This window comes from Polypterus senegalus, chromosome 5 (genome assembly GCF_016835505.1).
Source record: "Polypterus senegalus isolate Bchr_013 chromosome 5, ASM1683550v1, whole genome shotgun sequence".
Classification (NCBI taxonomy): Eukaryota; Metazoa; Chordata; class Cladistia; order Polypteriformes; family Polypteridae; genus Polypterus; species Polypterus senegalus.
The window spans coordinates 23,191,847-23,213,746 of record NC_053158.1 but is presented as its reverse complement, the minus strand read 5'-3'; the positions used below and the strand labels follow the sequence as shown (position 1 = coordinate 23,213,746).

At 40.9% G+C, this 21,900-nt stretch overlaps 1 long non-coding RNA gene across 1 annotated transcript; it reads left to right on the top strand.

Annotated features, from left to right (window-relative positions):
- Positions 1-972: 972 nt before the first annotated feature.
- Positions 973-20,979, top strand: LOC120529961. Its single transcript, XR_005633831.1, has 3 exons — positions 973-1,117; positions 1,806-1,888; positions 20,907-20,979. It is a non-coding gene; the product is annotated as an uncharacterized LOC120529961 (long non-coding RNA).
- The last annotated feature ends 921 nt before the right edge of the window (positions 20,980-21,900 follow it).

Below are 21,900 nucleotides of genomic sequence, written 5' to 3'. Positions count from 1 at the left end.
AATAAAGAAAGATGAAGATTTCAGGAATGTTGATCTTCTCAAGTCCTCAAAACATTTTACCAGTGCTCTTAGAAAACAGAAAATCGGCAATTTCAGAAATGTCTGCTGTTGCACAGTGAGAGCCACAACACGCCATAGAATTAAAGAACAAATTTAATTAACAACAAGACTCGGTGCCTAATTAAGCAGCTGGTTGGAGTGAAATTGGTTGGAGTTTGAGGCCCTGACTTAGTTGGTCTTCTGTTGGCTCACTCACGTCACATTTCACTTCTGTTTGGATGCCTTTTAAGGAAAGAAATGAAGAAATTCAGGGGAATGATGAATAAATTCAGGGAAACAAATCTTTAGTTAAAATTAATTCAAAAGAAGTTAATTAGCAGCAAAAACAGGTCACTAATTAAGAAAACGGTTAGAATGAAAACCTGCTACCTCTGTGACCCTCCAGGACTGGAGTTTGAGACCCCTGTTTTAGAAGGTGAACCTTTGGCCAAGTCTGAGCTCCAGCATGCGTTGGAGCAGGTTTTCCTGTAGGTTATGTTATTGCTTTGCTCAGTTCAGCTTTCCATCAACCCTGACTAGTCTCCCAGAATGTTGCTGCCAACACCAGGTTTCACCAGTGGAATGAGCGGTGCCTGGTTTCCTCCAGAAATGACTGTTTAATTGTAGTATTATCAGACCAGAGAATCTTGTTTCTCATAGTTTGGATGTCCTTTAGGTGCCTTTTTACAAAATCCAAAGAAGTTTTCCTGTGTTTTCTGGCCACCTTCAAGCTCAGATTAGTGGAGTATTGCAGGGCTGGTTGTCCGTTTTGGAAGTTTCTCCCATCTCCACACAGATTCTCTATAGCTCAACCAAAATGTCCATTGGATTCTTGGTCACCTCTCTTACCAAGGTCCTTCTCTCGCCATTGCTCAGTTTAAACTTGTGGTTGTTCCAAACCTCTTCCATTCCAGAATTATGCTGGCTGCTGCGCTCTTGGGAAGCTTGAGTGCTACAGGAATGTTTGAGCCTTTCTCCACCTTGTGCCTCGACACAATCCCATCTTGAAGCTCTGCAGGCAATCCCTTCCACCTCCTGGCTGATCCGCATTGTGAACTGTGGGACTTTCTTTAAACAGGTGTGTGCCTTTTCTTATGTCCAATCAATTGAACTGAGCACAGGTGGACCCCATGTTGAAACATCTCAATGATAATCGAATGGAATGCACCTGAGTAAAATTTCAAATGTCAAAGCAAAGAGTCTGAATACCAAATTAATACTTCGTTTTTTTAGTAATGTCTAGTAAATTTGCAAAAACTTTTAAAATCCAGTTTTTGCTTTGTTATTCTGGGGTGCCGAGTGTTGCCTGATGTAGAAAAAATGAATGTAAATGATTTTATCAGAAGGCTGGAACATAAAGAAAATGTTAAAGAAAATGACGAGGTCTGAGTATATTCTGAAGTTGCTGTATTTATGCATACTGTTAAGTCTAGAAGTGCTGACCCTTAGAACAGTGTCTTAGAATTAATGAAATTAGAAACTTTGAAAAACAAAATTCTTCAGAATGAGGCCTACGTATCCAGAGCTCATGCAGTGGCTACATAATAAAAACTGCTTAACTTTGTTATTCTGAAGCCTGCATGATTGATTTAGTGTGGAGAATAATTAATCAGAAGCTCAGTTTGTAATGGGCACTTTTTTCAAATTATGACAAGAAACGCCCCAAGAAAATTATTTGTCTGCAATACTTTGTAATAAAAACAAAATGTAATGCATTATGAATGTAAATTCAATCCTTTACACATTGTTTTCCACCCATAATGAAGCTCATGGTCATCAATCAAGCCGTTAATGGGAGCCTTAGAGCAGAAGTCAAGAGGGACTGAGAGAACTAAAGAGATGGAATACTGTAAGTAACCCTAGAAAGGTTTGTTTTTTCTTCTATTTGTAACGCACTTACTGAAAAAAGCAAAATTAAAATCGGGAAGTTGCAAGCACACGTACACATGACGATAAATGTGACCTTGTACAGGGGCCAAGCATTAAACCTAGCCTGAAGAACTGTCCTTGCTTAAAAACAGTAGCACACATCTGTCTGTAGAAGGTCCCACAGCTGGCATTGTGTCTCAAAGTAAAACCCAAACCATGAGCTCAAAGGAACTGCCTGCTGAGCTTAGAGACAGGATTGTGACAAGGCATAGATCTGGGGAAGGCTACCAAAAACTTCTACAGCACTGTGGGCACCCAAGAGCACAGTGGCCTCCATAATTCTTAAATAGAGTAAGTTTGTAACAATAATGGCTCTTCCTAGAGCCATCAGGGGAGAAAGGCCATGATAATTGAGGTGACCAGGAGCTGATCTGAGCTGATGGTCACTCTGGCTGAGCTTCAGAGAATCCATATGGAAATGGAGAAACTTTCAGAAGAACAACCATGACTACCATACTGACCTTATTGGGGCTTTACATGGCCAGGCAGAAGCCTCTTCTCAGTAAAAGACACCTAATGGACTGTGAGAAATTAAGTTCTCTGGTCTGATGAAACCAAGATAAGCATCATGCCTGGAGAGAACCAGGCACCATTCTTCATCTATCTAATACCATTTTTTGGTGAGGCGTGGTGGTGGCAGCATCTTGCTGTGGAATTGTTTTTCAGAAGCTTAGACTGGGTTTAGGGAAAGCTGAACAGAGTAAAGTACAAGATATCCTTAATGAAAATGAATACTTTGGACCTCAGATTAGGCTGAAGGTTTATGTTCAAACACAGTAATGACCCTAAGCACAAGGAAAGGTTTAGAGAGAACTCCGGGAATGTCCTTGAGTTACCCAGCCAGAACCCGGATTCGGGAGATACCTGTCCACCGTTGGTCTCCATCCAACCTGACGGAGCTCTAGAGGATCTTCAGGGAAGAATGGCAGAAACTCCCCAACCCCAGGTATCATGTCAGGCCCTAGAAGACTCCCGTCTGCAATCGCTGCCAAAGGTGCTTCAACCGAATACTGAGTACGGGGTCAGAATTCTTGTATCAGTGTTACATTGTAGATTATTTATTGTTAGTAAACTTGAAAAACTTTCTAAAAGCCTGTTTTGGCTTTGTCATTGTGGGGTATGGAGTGTTGATGAGAGAAAAAGTGAATTTAAATAATTTTAGCACAAAGCTTCAGCATTACAGAATGTGTAAAAAAATGAAGGGGTCTGAATACTTTCAGAATTCACTGTATCTGATAAAAAAAATGATAATGAAGGCAGGCGTTCAATGATGCGATCGACACGAAGCAGTCTTGAATCTGCAGCACTTAACTTTATTCAGTTTCCTTTCATGCAGTTTTTGCCAGACGGTCTTTCTGTTTTAAGGAGCGCCTATTGGGCTGAGACCGAGACCCCAAAGAAAGACGTAAAGCAAAATAAACCGTGCATGGCAGGCGGATAACAACACATAACACCTGTCTGAAGTGTGGCGACAATGCCATTTTATACACTCTATTTCTGGATTTTACTTAGATTGAAAAGGCAATCATTGGTGTCAAAATGATATTATAGCTGATAAATAGGTTCACTCAACCAACAAGCAGCAATGACTTTCACAGCAGCAAACTATCAATTATATTCATTGAAAATATAAACCCTGTCTAAATAAACAGAACATTCATTTCATCCCATCTATCACTGTCTTTTTTGAAAGCAGCACAGCCTGTTTTCCTACTTTCATCAACAATATGCTATTTTTCAGAAGTCTTAACAATCGAGAATTGCAAACTACAGATACATTTTATCCTTTTCAAATTTACTCAGATAAAGAAATTCTCTCATGTTGAGACGGTGAGTGAGCCTGACTGACAGAAGACGACGCGTCACTCTGCTTTCCCGACTCCACCACATTGTTATCTCAAGATGCCGGTGATGGGAATAGAAGCCTGTAGCAGTCGGATCATTGGGAAAGTGTTCCACTTTGATGTGCTCTTCCTCAGAAAGAGACGAGTCAGGTCCTGTAGTGTGATTTAGTAGTGTGTCTTTTATGTCATTTTATACAAACGTGAAGAGCACATCAGTTGATGGTGCTCACTCACGCTGGACCACGTACAGCCCTGTCACATTACCCAACTTCTTCAGTCATTTTCAGTCCCTGGATTCATTTCGAGCAGGGGTCCTCAATCACGGTCCTGGAGGGCCGCAGTGGCTGTAGGTTTTTGCTCCAACCCAATTGCTTAATAAGAAGCACTTATTGCTCAAGTAATACTTCTGCTTCACTTTAGTTGTCTAGTTCGTTAAGATTTTGAACCCTTGTTGCTTATTTTAGTCTTAAACAGCTGCAGTCTTGGTTTAATTGCTCCTAATGAGCAATAATATGCAAATGACAAAAGAGACCAGCATTTCTCCATTTAGCTTGTTACCTTTTACCTCTGTGTGTATTTATCGTGCACTATTGAGTTTAATTAAATACTTGGAAGGAAAGTGAAGAGAAAAAAGTGAAGGACTGAGAATTACACATCCATGATATCTTTAGAAAGGTGAAGAAAACCTAGGATATGGGAATGACCTGACATAGCAGAGTTAAAGCACTAACAAGCCATTAAATGAAATTACTGGCAAGAATTGCTTTCTAATTAAGCAACTGGATTAGAATAAAAACCTGCAGCCACTGCGGCCCTCCAGGACTGTGATTGAGGACCCCTGATTTAGGGAATCGAGGGAGCGAGTGAATCTAAGGTGGTTAACATTGTGCTTCCATGAGCACTAGTCCTGCAGTCTGACATAGGCAGAGGCTTAGTCCAACCATACTGCCTCCCACCCCGAATAAAGTCAAACAGGTCCTTAAGTAGTGAAGGGGCTCATGTGTACGTGAGAGCTGACAACCAACAACTGCTTACCTTTAGCACCACAAATAAAGAATGCAAGTGTTTTGTACCCCGCAAAAAAGAAGAGTGTCTCGTCCCCCCAAATCCAGGGTCCTCAAACTAAAAATCGGGCAAACTCCAGGACTTTGAAAAAGAAATAGCAAGGGAAGCGGAAACACAGAAAAAAAAGATCAATTTACTGTGCAATAAATACTTCCATAAATAGACGAAAACAGCTCCAAAAGCACAGTTTCAAAAAATATAAAAATCAGAATAAACATCACAAAGTACCAAATAAAGATTTGGGGACTGTCTCCGTATATTATCATCAGACAATAAGAAAATGAAATGATTCAGAGCCTTGAAAAAGTACAATGAACAATTTACTGTATTCAAAATGGCGGTTATATAGAAAGCAAAAACATGTGACAGGAAATGGTTGGCAATGTGGTGACGTTTGCAACAGGATCCGGAAACAACGTTTTTCTGATGAGCCGGAAGTGAGGTGTTTTGTGGGTGCCGGAAGTGGCGTCATCAGTGATGGCCGGAAGTGACGTCATTGCGGCCATTTGGAACACGGAAGTTGCGGGATTATTTTTCTTCTTGTTTTCTGTTGATGAGAGAAAAAAAAAATTTCAGGTAAGTACCACGTGACAACCCCTTATCTCGCGATGTTTTACTCACCTTTAGGCTCTTTGACTGCCTCCTATTCGCCCATGTGTGACGGTGGTTAAAAGGTGCTATAAAATGCACAATAAATTTAAAAATAAATTGCACACACTCAAATCGTATTCCTCCAAGGACAATGCACTGACAAACACATTCAATCCCAACAGACTTTCTGTGAGTCATGCCTTTAGCTTTGTTTTGTCATCGCTCTCACTAAAGCTCAGAGGGCCACTAAGCTTTCTTTTTCAAAGTAAAACAAGATTAAAACATCCATACAGTAAGCGACTGTACCTCAAACTCTCTCAGCTTTGGCTGACTTTTATAAGCTTCTCCCACTATCAACTGTCAAGGGACCTAGGGCTTCATTTACACAACTTTGCGTGGATTTGATTGTGAAAATAAGCACACCGCAATAAAAAAAAAAAACCAAGAAAATGCATACTCGAAATAAATTCAGATTTAAAACCTGGCGTACACACATTTCTATGCATTTTACCTTTGTAAAACACAATCATCCTGTAAAATTGCATTTGTAAACGTGCCTCGATGCTAATCAACCTCATACATATGCAGGCATGAGCTAGTAGAGCAGTCTCCATCCCGAGGGGTTGAGACCCCACCACCTGCATTTAAGAGTGTTTAGCTGTACCCTGCGACTGAGCATGTGTGGCATAATAGTGCCTCTCATCTGTGTTCTGGGGGTCCTTGTAAGGCACAAGATACCAGTGTAAGAGCAGGTAGCCACTATCACCTTTTACACGTAATGATGTGACTGTTGTTACAATGAAGAGTGCAGGTGATATGAAAAAGTGAAGGTTCAGCCTGGTACCTTATGAGCAAGCCAGCCACCATGCACAGCACCATCATGTCTGCCAAAGCTATTTTTTCTGAAAATAAATGAATCGCGGTTTGACCGAGGCCACAGAGACTCAATATTTGTCAGTCTCATCTTGGCATCACAGACAAATTATGCACTAATCTAATTTCACTGCTTATGGTTAACAAAAGCAGCTTCATTCTCGCTATATAAGTACAGTACTCCGATTACATTAGGAGAGCCAGACACTGCTGCAAATTACCTTTTGATGTTGGCAAAAACGTGTCATTTTTTATGTATGTGCACCTACGCCATATGAAAACTGAATGTATTGCCTTACCAGTCATTAATTGCTTCCAGCACAGTGGGTATGATGACATGAAGCTTGGCTGAGATAGTCCTGACCTGTCGGCCGTGAGAAGTGACATCAGGAAGCCAACCAAACAAGTCTTTTAGGACAAATACGCAGCATTTGTCCTCTTAAAAGAGAACTAAAATACAGTCTGTACCTTATATTCATCACCTTTGAAGTTTAATATGTTTGTCACGTTAACACTCATTATAATCAAGACTCATTGATAGTTATTATCTCTTTATTATATAAAAAATCCTGGGATAAGATGTGACTTTTTCAGAGAGATAATTTCATGTCCTGTGAGATGAGTCTTTGAGACAAGAGATTTAACCACACCGGTGCCTTAAATAAAAGACAAAGAGTAGATGACAAAGTAGAACTTCCTAAAGAGGTTCAAAAACGATGGCACGATACACATACAGAGCAGGTTAAAGATAATGAAAGAACTAAAATTCAAAAGTCTCAGAAAAATTATAGTAAAGATCACATTAGCGCAAACAAATGGAAATTATTACTCGGTGAAATAACTGAACAGCAAAAAGAGATCGAATATATGGACATAGGTGCTTTGTCAGAAGTATGTAGATATTGTTCGGATTTAAAGTTTAAGTCAGAGACTTGCAGATCGTCTAATTTGTGTTGCCATCAGGGAAAAGTAGTGTTTCTTCCCAGTGAAGAGGCGTATTTGTGAGAATCAAAAGATTTGTTTTTTGGTGAAAGTGAAATCTACATACGTGAGCAGCAGAGACGCGAAGTGGCTGGCACGTAGAGCAGGCCTTTGGCGAGCGAAGCGAGCAGGTGGTGAAACCCCCTAGTAATATAATATTATAATAATAGTGCAAGTTTTCATTTAGCTGAATTGGCTCCATGTCCCTACTTCATTGAGGTTGTCGTTATTTCCCAGTTTCCTCAAAATGTTGCACACGCATGGATCAGAGTTGTCGTTAATCTCTGCAAGCGGGCGACTCTAAAGGAAGCGGACAGCTGGTGGGCGATACAAGTCTACGCGAGCCCTTCGAGGAGAGATGCCCACACTGCCGTCTACCCCCGGCTGAAGATGCATCATTCGTCTGTTTTTGACATTGTCCTACAGCCCTTCATGTGCATCTCGAAGTATGCAGGTATGTGCCATTTCTCCGATCTTTATTACAAAGGCAGAAGACTAACTGGAAACTTAATTATATTCAGCAGGATCCCATAAAGAGAAACTTGCACCATCACAACAGAATGGAAAAAAGAAAAAAAAATAGCTGCGATTGCAGCCAAATTCACCATATCGGTAAACCGTTGGTACAGCACTGGCTCTGTCAGGTTCAGTAAAAGGACGACCTTGCGATGCTTTGGAAGTGTGAAACTCTACTGGAAAGTCATGTAATTTGTCTTGCTTCACTATTTCCGGTTGTGGAATCTGATGTCCTCTGACAAGATCAGCAATTGCAGTTGTCATGTAACGTCTGCTTTGACTAGAAGACGTGTATTGAGCCAAACAGTGTTTCTTCTGACAGCCACAGCAATTGGACAATCCAGTCAACTGTCAGTAATGAACACACCATTGTGAATTCTGCTATTGATTGATCAAAAAGTATATTTTATGTGGTTGTTTATCCACCATTAGAATCCACAAATTGTGTGATTTTCACATTTAATAATCTTAAAAGAATGGTGCAAAAACGCAAAATAATTCCAGGGAGTAGCAGTTTTGTTGGGAAATACCACTAATTAATGAGAGATGGTCCAGACTTCTTCAGGCAAATACTCAAATAACAGCTCCTCGTGACCACAAATCCATGCACACAATCTGTCTTGTGTCAAAGTCCAGGAAGGTGGTGGTATAATGGTGTGGGGAAAGCTTTCTTGGCACACTCTGGGTCTGTTAATACCAAACATCCCTTGAATGTCATGGCCTTTTCAAGTATTTTTGCTGACCATGTGCACCTCTTCATTGCCACTATTTATCGATCTTCTAATGGTTACTTCCAGCATGATAATGCACCATGTCACAAAGGTGAAGTCATCTCAAACCGGTTTGATGAACACGGCAATGTGCTCAGTGTTGTTCAGTGGCTTTCCCAGTCCAAAAGAACACCTTTGGGATCTGGCAGAACAGGAGATTTGCAGCATGAATGTGCAGCTGGCAAATCTGAAGCGGGGCTACATAATAGTATATTCTATGTGTGTGCTGAGTGTGTTTTGTTTTTTATCGTCCCGTTTACTGTCCGTTATGTGTGCGTCAGTGAATGTTGTCCCCGTAAGTGCAGAGGGGAAGGATGATGGAGAGAGACCACAGCCCCAGGATGGAAATCGCCTGTTTACAAACCAGTTACATCCGGGACATTTTACATTTAAAAAAGAGGAGCGAAGGCGAAACGAGAGGTGAGGAGAGAAAAGAAAAGAAAAGAAGACAATTTATCCATCCATCTACTAACTCATCACTGCTATTCATTGCTTTATTCCACTGCCTGCTTTTTCATCTACCGATTATTCATCACGACAGCCAGAGCCGAGAAACCCTGGGGTTGAAGTCATTCCAACCATTGCCAGGAGGTTTACGGTGAGGTCATTTTGTTGTCGGGAGGAAGCACAATATCAGCACTGCCAGTTTCTATACCACCAAACTTTATTTTGGGACGCATTTTTTCACCACATTTTCAGCTGCAGTGTTTTTCACATCTAAGTTTGTATTTGTGTTGTGTGCTTTTGTAATTGTTTGGGGGCAAAGGAGGGTTTATTGTAAATATTTGTGTTATTATATATTTTATTTAGTCACTGGTGTTTTGGGGATAAGTGGTAATTTGTGCACCCATATACAGTACAGTGCATCTGAAAAGTATTCACAGCGCATCACTTTTTCCACATTTTGTTATGTTACAGCCTTATTCCAAAATGGATTAAATTCATTTTTTTCCTCAGAATTCTACATACAACACCCTATAATGACAACGTGAAAAACGTTTACTTGAGATTTTTGCAAATGTATTAAAAATAAAAAAACTGAGAAATCACATGTACATAAGTATTCACAGCCTTTGCTCAATACTTTGTCGATGCACCTTTGGCAGCAATTACAGCCTCAAGTCTTTATGATGTCACAAGCTTGGCACACCTATCCTTGGCCAGTTTCGCCCATTCCTCTTTGCAGCACCTCTCAAGCTCCATGAGGTTGGATGGGAAGCGTCGGTGCACAGCCATTTTAAGATCTCTCCAGAGATGTTCAATCAGATTCAAGTCTGGGCTCTGGCTGGGCCACTCAAGGACATTCACAGAGTTGTCCTGAAGCCACTCCTTTGATATCTTGGCTGTGTGCTTAGGGTCGTTGTCCTGCTGAAAGATGAACCATCGCCCCAGTCTGAGGTCAAGAGCGCTCTGGAGCAGGTTTTCATCCAGGATGTCTCTGTACATTGCTGCAGTCATCTTTCCCTTTATCCTGACTAGTCTCCCAGTTCCTGCTGATGAAAAACATCCCCACAGCATGATGCTGCCACCACCATGCTTCACTGTAGGGATGGTGTTGGCCTGGTGATGAGCGGTGCCTGGTTTCCTCCAAACGGGATGCCTGGCATTCACACCAAAGTTCAATCTTTGTCTCATCAGATCAGAGAATTTTGTTTCTCATGGTCTGAGACTCCTTCAGGTGCCTTTTGGCAAACTCCAGGTGGGCTGCCATGTGCCTTTTACTAAGGAGTGGCTTCCGTCTGGTCACTCTACCATACAGGCCTGATTGGTGGATTGCTGCAGAGATGGTTGTCCTTCTGGAAGGTTCTCCTCTCTCCACAGAGGACCTCTGGAGCTCTGACAGAGTGACCATCGGGTTCTTGGTCACCTCCTGACTAAGGCCCTTCTCCCCCTGATCGTTCAGTTTAGGAAGAGTCCTGGTGGTTTGAACTTATTCCATTTATGGATGATGGAGGCCACTGTGCTCATTGGGACCTTCAAAGCAGCAGAAATTATTCTGTAACCTTCCCCAGATTTGTGCCTCGAGACAATCCTGTCTTGGAGGTCTACAGACAATTCCTTCAACTTCCTGCTTGGTTTGTGCTCTGACATGAACTGTCAACTGTGGGACCTTCTATAGACAGGTGTGTGCCTTTCCAAGTCATGTTCAATCAACTGAATTTACCACAGGTGGACTCCAATTAAGGTGAAGAAACATCTCAAGGATGATCAGGGGAAACAGGATGCACCTGAGCTCAATTTGGAGCTTCATGGCAAAGGCTGTGAATACTTATGTACATGTGCTTTCTCAGTTTTTTTATTTTTAATAAATTTGCAAGAACCTTAAGTAAACTTTTTTCACGTTGTCATTATGGGGTGTTGTGTGTAGAATTCTGAGGAAAGAAATGAATTTAATCAATTTTGGAATATTGCTGTAACATAACAAAATGTGGATAAAGTGATGTACTGTATTTATTTATTATAGAATGTTTTTCTGTCTTTCATTTTACAATATATCTGCGTTTAATTTGACATATCCATTTACTGTCTCTGGTTATTTCATTGTGTCGGGAAAATAAGACATCGTGTAAGGGGTACGGCTTGTTATTAGAGTAAGAAACCTCAAGTATTCCAAGTAATAGTCTTGGTGGAGTAGTGGCTGGTCTGTGTAAGGGGTCAGCCGTTACAAAGCAATCACATCACCTGAACCAGAATCTCAATGGAATGTTTCCAACATCTTGTGGAATCCCTGTCATTAAGAACTGAGCTTGTTTTGAGAGCAAAAGTAGGACCTGCCCAGTATTAGTGTAGTAGTCACCTCTGGTTCCCGCCCCAATGACCTCATTTCCTCTGCCAGGCTTTAAAACCGCCATTTTGTCACATGTACATCAGTTCAGTAATGAACTTGGTTAAAATTCAGTTTCTTTGCCTTGCCACTGAACAACTACTGTACAATATACGGGGTGGCTACTCTGCACCTTTTTGTGGCTTTCAGTTTACCTCTCTGTCAAGATGCCCATGTAACCTGTGTGAGTGTGCTAGACCATCAATTATGGTGTCTGTTAGGCTTTTCTCTGAATTTACTATCTTACTCTTCTTTATTTACTTATCTGGTTTAGTACAATGCTATATACTGTATACCCTGCCGTTCTTTCTTAAACTCTTTGAAGTGCCTTGAACATGGGAAAGGCGCTATATCAATAAAACATATTATTATTATTATTCCTAATTTTGAGTGTATGTATAGAATACACAGACCTTATTTTTTAAATATCAATTAAGTGCTATACAGACATAAAATGCACAACGGTTAAGTTGCAGGGATGCTCTTGGACATGAAGAATACAATATGAATCGAGTTGCAGAAGTTTTTAAAAGTCTATATACTTAAGGAAAGACTGCAGAATGAAATTCAGATTGAGGTGTATGAGACGCTCAAGCAGATGCAGAGATTTGAACACATTCGACGAGAACAGGCCGTTCATCCCAACAAAGCTCGCCAGTCCTATCCACTTCATTCTTCCAAAATAACATCAAGTTGAAACTTGAAAGTCCCTAAAGTGCTACTGTCTACCACACTACTTAGTAACTTAACTGTGTGAAGAAAAACTTCCTAATGTTTGTGCAAAATTTATCTTTTACAGGTTTCTGTGTTCTTGAAGTCAGTGTAAAGTAAGTAAAGATGCTTAGATGAGACTTTTTATTTTCCCCAGAGATGGCTGATGTGATTATTCTAAAGCAGATACAACAACAACAACATTTATTTCTATAGCACATTTTCATACAAACAGTAGCTCAAAGTGCTTTACATATTAAAGAATATAAAAATGAAAGACACAATTATAAAACAAAATAAATCAACATTAATTAACATCGAATAAGAGTAAGGTTCAATGGCCAGGGGCAGAAAAAACAAAAAAAACTCCAGACGGCTGGAGAAAAAATAAAATCTGTAGGGATTCCAGACCATGAGACTGTCAAGTCCCCTCTGGGCATTCTACCTAACATAAATGAAACAGTCCTCTTTGGATTTAGGGTTCTCACGGAAGGGCTTGATGATGATAATGGTCATGTAGACTTCTGCCTTTTAATCCGTCCATCATTGTTGGAGCATCATGAAGCTTTGAGTAGGTGGTGGTGGCGCAGGCCACCACCACAAAGAAACCGGAAAAAGAAACAGAAAAGAGAGTAGGGGTCAGTACGGATCACATCTCCAGGAGAGGACAATGCTACTTGGACCAGTCTCACCAGGACAGATTATGTTAGACTAGCTGTGCTACCCGTCTAAGACGAGTTGAAATTTAAATAATAAACGTAGACCTCAACGTTCAGGTTTGCAGTGCACCATACAATGCATGTGGATCTTATATGCCATTCAGTATGGGACTCGTAAAAGCAGCACTTTGGATCTTTCCTCTTCTCTTCTCCAGGCTTTGATTTTTTTTTTCATTCCCTTTCTGTTCGTGGTCTTTTGCTTGTCAATGGTGTACATTTTTGCCACGGTTTGGCTCCTGTCATAATTATGATCAGTTATAGACCGGCATTCTGCTTGTTCACTGTCACCTCTTGTTAGTCATCTCAAAATATCAGATCCTCTTGTAAGCTAAGCCACCCTCTCCTTTCTGTGCTGCCACACTGCACACTCTTTCTCGATCGCTTAATCTTAAGAAAGGATGAAGATCTCGCACAGATAATTGCCATGACCTTGACCACCCTTGATTGTGCCATTGTTACGATTGTAGAAATTTGTGATAGGGTTGTACATTTGGCTTTACAAATCAATGTCATTTACCGAAAGTGGAATTGCATGTCATCTGTTTCCACAATATAATAATTGGATTCAAATGCTGAATTATTTAGTACGAGGTCTGTATTCCATGCTCCACTCCTTTAACCTCACACTGTTGTGCTATACATTTGGCGATATGGGTTCATTTGCAAAAGTTTCTTTGCAAAAGTAAATGACACCGTGTCACCTGGGTTATTAAAATGTCAACGCTGAATGCATTATTCTTATGTAAGATGTTATTTGCTCTCAGGCTTGCTTTGAAGCCTGTCTTATTATGTTAGATCTGTCATTTATTCTAATTAAATACTAGAGAAGCAAACGAACCCCATAAGCAAACACCTTGCTTTTCAAAGGAATGCAAGAGCACAAAAAATAATAATAATAATAATAATAATACTGTTAATTCTGTTAATATCAAAAGTGACACAATGGCAAACACAATAAGAAGGTAGAAAATAAAGTTTCTATGTTCCAATGTAAAATAAAGTCAGCAAGGAGACTGAACTGTGGATGAGCCTGCCTAGCTTTCATTTAAACTTGTTTAAATGAGGGGGCCTGGCAGCTTTAGGATACCTTGGGGGGGCACAAGTTCACTGTAGTGTTGGGTGAATCGTGAATGATTAGTATTGGTTGAAAGACTAATTGTGGAAAACACTTACTAAATAAAGAAGAGTTTGAGAGTTATCATCTATGTATAAATTCTAAACATGGCTGTGCTTTATTTACACCTACAAGTGGAGCCCCACATGCTCTTGTTAATGCAGCATGGCTGACTGAAGAAACCTAACAGAGCACTTCCTTTAATCAGCTAGGTTCACTTACATGCAATGAATTCACCAATCAGCATACAGACAAATGGTATTGTTCTGAAACACACATCTGCTATTAAGTACACGTATGTAAAGTCGCAAAATAGTTACAGTCAACCCTCGTTTATCGCGGTTAATCCGTTACAGACTCTGCCGCGATAAATGAATTTCCGCGAAGTAGGATTCTTTATTTATAAATCGAATATTTTCGCAGTTAGAGCATAGAAAACCTGTTTACGACCTTCTAAATACAGTAATCCCTCCTCGATCGCGGGGGTTGCGTTCCAGACCCCCCGCGATAGGTGAAAATCCGCGAAGTAGAAACCATATGTTTGTATGGTTATTTTTATATCTTTTAAGCCCTTATAAACTCTCCCACACTGTTAACATTATTAGAGCCCTCTAGACATGAAATAACACCCTTTAGTCAAACGTTTAAACTGTGCTTCATTACAAGACAGAGATGACAGTTCTTTCTCACAATTAAAAGAAAGCAAACATATCTTATCTTCAAAGGAGCACCGTGAAGAGCAGATAATGTCAGAGAGAGCGCTCGCTAAGAAAAAGCAAACAATCAAAAAATCAATACGTGCTTTTAAGTATACAGAATCACCGCGATAAAGCGGCATTTTGTAGAGGAGCGTCGGTATCTTCTAGGCAAACAGCTACTGTGTAAACAGCCCCTCTGCTCACACCCCCTCCGTCAGGCAGAGAGAGACAGAGAGAAGCAAACAAAACAAGCGCCACGCGGGAAGCATATCTTATAGCATTGAGGAGTTTTAGTTAATATGTAATACATGCTCTGATTGGGTAGCTTCTAAGCCATCCGCCAATAGCGTCCCTTGTATGAAATCAACTGGGCAATCAAACTGAGGAAGCATGTACCATAAATTAAAAGACCAATTGTCCGCAGAAAGCGGCGAACCAGCGAAAAATCCGTGATATATATTTAGACGTGCTTACATTTAAAATCCACGATAGAGTGAAGCCGCGAAAGTCGAAGCGCGATATAGCGAGGGATTACTGTAATCATTTAAGAGTCATGAGTGATACTTGACTAAAAGAAATAAGAGAACAAAATGTAAAGTCCAATGTTATACAGGATCTCCATTTTCTAATTTAAATGTACTGGTACAAATATTGTCAAGATGTCCTTGTTAACAGGCATTCATTTTTTCAAGCAGATTCTTTTCAGTAAGTTGTAAGAATCGATTTGCAGGCTTGAAGAAAACAGCTCAACACGACGTCAGTGTCTCGTTTTTCAGGCAGACGGTTTAAGCACATATGCAAGGGCTGCCACCCTTTTCGTGATTCTCAGTCACTTCTCTTACGATTCTTCAGGTTTGAGTCGAATCCTTACTCTTGACCGACAACTCTGTCACTGAGGATTCTTTTGATCATCATACATAATTCTTCAATTACAATAAAGGAACACCACGTTTATATTAGAATGGCTTAAGAACCTGTTTTCTACAATTCATTATTGGAATTGTTTTAAATAGAATATACAGAAAGTATTCTAACCCCTTCACTTTAATAATAATAATAATTCTTTGCATTTATATAGCGCTTTTCTCACTACTCAAACAGCTCAGCAATTGCAGGTTAAGGGCCTTGCTTAAAGGCCCAACAGAGCAGAGTCCCTGTTGGCATTTACGGGATTCGAACTGGCAACCCACTTTGTTCATATTTTGTTATGTTCAGCCTTGTGATAAAATCATTGAATTCAACTTTTTCCTTCATCGCACAAAACACTCAGTATTCCAGAATGACCAATCGAAAACAGGATTTTAGACATTTTTGCAGATGTATTAAAAGTAAAACACTGAAATATCACATTCACACAAGTATTTAGACCCTTTACTCTGACACTTAAATTTATCTGAAGTGTATCCCAATCTGTTGATCGTCATTAAGATGTTTCTACACCGTGTTTGTGGTGAGTTCAATTGATGGCTCGTGATTAGGAAAGGCACACACCTGCCTGTAGATGGTACCACAGCTGACAATGTGTCTTCTTCTTTTAAAGCTTTGCATAGTTTTATCTGGGTTTGCGATGTTGAAGGAGACTCCACCAGTCTTCTCCTCTATCATCTGTTGTTCCCTTCCTCCCTTAGATCCTGCTTCACAGAGTTCATCCACTTTTATTTTGGTTGTCTTCTTCTCCTCCTCTGGCCCAACACCTAAATAGCCAAGATTCTTCTTCCCACATTGTTCACCTCCCCTTCCGTGACATGTCTATACCACTTAACTCTTCTTTTCTTTATTTCCTTTGAGATTTCTCAAACTTTAACTGTACCTCTGATTTCCATTCCTGATCTTTTCAGCCTCTGTTACTCCATATAACCATCTCAGCATTCTCATTTCTGTAGAATCCAATTTCCTCTCATTGACTTTTTTAACTGACCAGGTTTCTGATCCATACAACAATGCTGATCTGACCACAAGTGGCAAATGTGCATCAGAGCAAAACCAAACCATGATGTTGAAGGAGTTGGATTGTATTGAGACAAAGATCTGAGGGTGGCTATAAAACAATTGTACACCACTGAATGTACCCAAGAGCACTATGGCTTCCATGAGCCTTAAATACAAGAAGTTTGGAACAACCACAACTCTTCTTAAAGCTGGCAGTTATGGAAGAAGAGACAACCAATGGCAGATCAAGAACCTGATGATCCCTCTGACTCCGCTCTAGAGAAACTCTGTGGTGATAGGAGAAGTACAAACACCACTGCAACACTCTACTAATCTGGCCATTTGGCACGGTGGCCAAATGACTGATAAATGCCCATTTGGAGTTTGCAAAAAAGCACCTAAAGGACTGTGAGAAACAAGATTAGTGTCATGTTTTGGGAAAAACCAGGCACTGCTTATCACCTGAGCAATACCATTCCAACACTGGTGGCAGGATCATGCTGTGGGGTTGTCTTTCAGCAGAAGGGGCTGGAAGACTAGTCAAGATCAAGGGAATGCTGACCAAAATAAGGAGATATCCTTAACAAAAACCTTCTCCAGGGCACTCTGGTCCTCAGACTGGGCCAAAGGTTCACCTTCCACCAGGACAGCAACCTTTAACTCTTTTAGGGCAGATGTTGACTTTAGTTGAAATTCAGGGGTAGAGGACTGTAATCAGCTGTCAACTGTGACAAAACTTGCTGTTATGTTTTAGTTGAACTGTCTTTGCTAGAAGGAAAGTTATCTTCATCGATTTGACCTCGATTTCCTGCACATGCAGAGTAGTGAAAAGCAAACAACCTCTAAAATGGCATCGACATCTGGCAAGAGACCAAAGCGAATGCGTAAAGCAAAATACTCTGTGGACGACGTTTTGCTTATTATCACTGAATCGGTCTCCGATTTTGATACAAGTGATGTGGAGATGGAGATTGAAAGTGAAAGTGAGGTACAAGCATCAACTGGTCAGTTCCCAGCTGGTCGTTATGCTGAACACGTTCGTGTAGCTGATGCGCCTACAGCAACATTCGCCTGAGAGGACTGCCAGTTACGATGACAAAAGGTACAAACCAGATACCCTGCAATTGCCACCGCCACGTGAAGACCGCTAGCCAGGCTGCTGGCTTGTCACGCATTCCTGCTGGCCATTGAGCCAACAGCAGCCACAGCATGCAGCAACAAACGTTTTATGTTGATTTATGTGTGAAGCTATTTCTTTGTGCACTTTTCAGAAAACTTGAGTTATTTTGGTAAAAATATTTAGCCTTCAAAGAGTTAAGCATTCTGGGAAAGTGCGTGAGCAGCCCAGATGTAAACCCAATCAAACATGTCTGGAGAGACTTGAAAATAGTTGTCCACTAATGGCCTCCATGCAACCTGACAGAGCTCGAGATGAACAACAGAGAAGAATGGCAGAAATTCCTCAAATCCAAGCGTGCAAAGCATGTCGTGTCAAACTCAAGTAAGTGTCATGGCTGTAATGGCTGCCAAAGGCGCTTCGGCTAAGTATTGAGTAAAGGGTACTTGTGTTAATGCAATAGTTCAGTTGTTAATTTTTAATACATTTGCAATCATTTCTAAAATCCAGTTTTTGGTTTGTCATTCTGGGGTTTTGAGTGTTGCTTGTGTGGTAAAAATTCTTAATCTTAATTAAAGGAAGAAAGTTATCCTCTACCAGGACAAGTTTGATAAAACCTTTTTAAGTTAGTCATTATCATCATATCTTATCATGCCAGGTAAGAGCGCCGTCATTAGCATCGTTAAGATCTTCATCGGAGCATGTAGGGGCTCAGGAAAATTCATTGTTTGGGTGGGCTCACCACAGGGACATTCAGTGCTTGTTGTGAGGCCCCATCTAAATAGGTTGTCCCTTGTTTTGCCCACCTTTGACCTAGCTTGGTTAAGCCTGACCCAGTCTTTCCTAGAGAGGGATGTTCCATTGGGTAGATGCTCTTGAGCTGTCGGTAGAGCTTCATTGGGAGGGCCACTTTAAGTCAGTAATCCGGCAGGAGAAAAGCTCGTCTGTTTGCATCATTTATTACTCTTGCAGCACCAGGCTGAAGAGACAGAATCCATCACAGCACTTTGTTACAGCATGGTCAGAATGATTTTGTTTCTTTTATGTCCCTTTCTCCTCCTTCTCTGTGTCGGCCCGTTCTTATACGGCTCTTTGGGTGCAGCACCTCAATCACGCACTGCAGGAAGCTGATTAACCAATTGAGAATGATCGCACCCTCACGTGCAGGTGCAACTCACCCCGATTGTAGCGGTGCTACTGGGGCTTGAAACTGCAACTCCCAGCAGTCCATGCAGTGGCTCTGATTGGTCTTCTTCTGAGGGTGCAGGGGCTGTTGGGTTCCAGGAGGCCAGTGTGGCATTTAAAAGGAGATCGGTGAGACCAAGGAAAGAAAAAGGTATTTTGTGGTTCGTGTCTGAAGTTCTTGTCTGGTAGCTGAGCTTTGTCATTTTTGTCCTGGATCGTTTCTTGGTTGGGATCTGAGATTGTCTGCTCTCTGCCTGTTACGTGAGGACTGTATGTGAATTGATGGCCATCCTGTGAAGAAAGGAGTGCTCCCGAACTGTCCATCTGTCTTCACCATTTCAGGAACTACTGCTAGGACTATCTTTACATTCCCCTTCAACGTGCGGATCTCTGGACTATTTACCTTCATCTTTACATTACATCTGTTGCCATTTCTTCATGGACTTACTGTGTGTGGTTTGTTGTATTTAATGTAGACTCGCCGTAAGGGGAACTGGGGTAGGATTGTTGTTTTCATTTATTGTTGCTAATACATTCTTTATTTGCTATTTGTCTCTGTTTGTGAGTGCGTGAGGGTCGGGCCAAGGCTGGGTGTATCCCTGGAATCTCCACTAAAAAAATTAAATAAATCAGCGTCTCTTTGACGGTGTGAATCTTAGCGGCACTGGACCGCTACACAATTACCTCATCAACTCTCAGGGCCCATGGAGACTGACACAGCGAGATGGATTATTTAAAAACTGGCCTTTCCTTCTGAGTTATGGACCCGCTATAGCACAGACTGTCCAGTCTTCTTGTTTACAGGACGTCTGCTGATCTCTTGATCATCTCCTAGTACATTTTGAATACGCCATCCTGGTACATCCTCGTCTTTGTTGTTCACTTGACCTTTATCTTGTTTCCTGATAGGCCTGAACAGGTTTCTGACATTTATTAACCCTTTGTGCTATTTCTTTAAGATTAGAGCTATGTTACCCTCAAATTATTCTCTCACGCTTGATGCAACATAGCAGTATATATATATATACTGTATAAAAAAAAATGAACGGCTCTAGATACTTTCTGATTCCACTTTAGGAGTATCTTTCAGTATCAAATCTTCTTCTGTTATTTTCACATTTCTTATCCTGGTCTCTTGCATTTTTCAGAAAATGTGTCCTTTTGTCAAGGTAAACATAACACTGTAAGCATAAAGAAAGGGCCATGATATACGTTATGGTAGACGACCAGGGACCTTACCCCACTGGTACACCTTATGAAGGGAATAACCGGGAGGGGGACTCCTGGATGGTTCCTGAGCCATGGACTGCACACCAGGAAGTGCTGCCGGAAGGTTATTGTAGGTGAGCACCTGGAGCACATTCGGGGTGTGCCATAAAAGGGGCCGCCTCACTCCATTCAGGGAGCCGGAGTCGGGTGGTAGTGGACAGAACTAAAGGAATAAGAAGGAAAGAGTCAAAGAAAGGACTGAGTTATTGTAAGTGAGCCGTGTGAGTCATTGCGGCTGTGCTGTGCAGAACTAAAATAAAAGTCTGTGACTTGGACATCTGGCTGTCTCGGTGTCTGTCTGTGCCCGGCATCTTTCACAACGTATATTTAGAGTATATCACACAAGACGTCAGCCTGGCTGCACAGACACATTTCTTGCACTTTTGTTGCGATACAAGACCATTAGCACGAGGACTCCTTGGTTCTGGGGCAGTTTTATCCTGGTGTCATGAGCCACAGATGACCGGACGTGTATATCGTCAGATGTGTGATGTTGTGTTGACTCCCTGTCATTGGTATCGCACCACTTTCACTAATCGATGGGACTCAGACGAGTGAGAGTCTCATTGTGTGCTGCACTCATGACAATACTGTAAATTTGAACTTCAGCTAAAAAACCCAACTGGACCCTCTTATAATGCTGGTATAGAAGTCAGATTTTAGTAGATGTTATTAGTAGATTTTTATTATTATTTATAATTTGTCCTTTACTGTGGCTTTTTTTCCTGGCAGACTTGCTTCATTCAGGGAACACAGAAGATCAAAATCAGGAAACAGAGGCGTTTATCTGTACTGATAATTGTCAAGGTAAATTTAATTCCATAACTCTACTGACCAAATCAGATCATTTGTGCTGGTCTTTACAGCTTCTTCCATCAGCCAATAAAGCATCAGAATATACATCCCATTGCAATTTGTGCTGTTATGTGGGAAATCATTAAAAACAACGTCAAAGCTCTTTTTACAGTTCTAAATTAACCAGATCGTGATAAGCACATGCCCGTACAAAAGGGAGAAATGTATAAAAACAAATGAAAATTCAGGAGCTGCTTTGCTCGGACTGTCCGATAAGTCATGACAAAGTCACGTCAAGCTGTAGAAATGTGGCACAGTTACCTTTAGGAGCTTCTCTGTTAGTTCGAGTAAATGTTCTTCTGCCGCGGCTTCTCTTAAACTGTTTGATTTCCCCAAGGTTCCATCCTTAGTCCATTTTTATTTTCAATTTCCATTCTTCCTTTAGCAGGAATCATTTGGTCTTTTAAACACATCGCTTATCACTTTTATGCTGATGATATTCAGCTGTATATGTTTTTTAAACTGCATCAGCTCGATAAGTTGTCCACCCTAGTTGATTATGTTTCACGGTTAAAAGAGTGGCTCTCTAACAATTACAGTACTTATATTTAAAATCCCAGCAAAACTGAAACCATGATTATGGCCTCCCCGACACTTATCTTAGATTAATCAGGGGCTTACAGCCTTCTGCATGACTGCTAAGTCCAGTCTTCAAAACCCTGGAGTTATATTGGATTCCTCTCTGAATTTTAACTCGCATGTTAAATCTATTTCTCGTTCCTGTTACTTTCATTTAAGGAACATTTCAAAATTGCGATCTATAGTTTCATCATTGGAGCTGGGAAAAATTGTTCATGCATTTGTTTCCTCGCACTTTGATTATTGTAATGCGTTGTTTACCGGCTTGGACAAATCATCTCTTTCGCGTCTT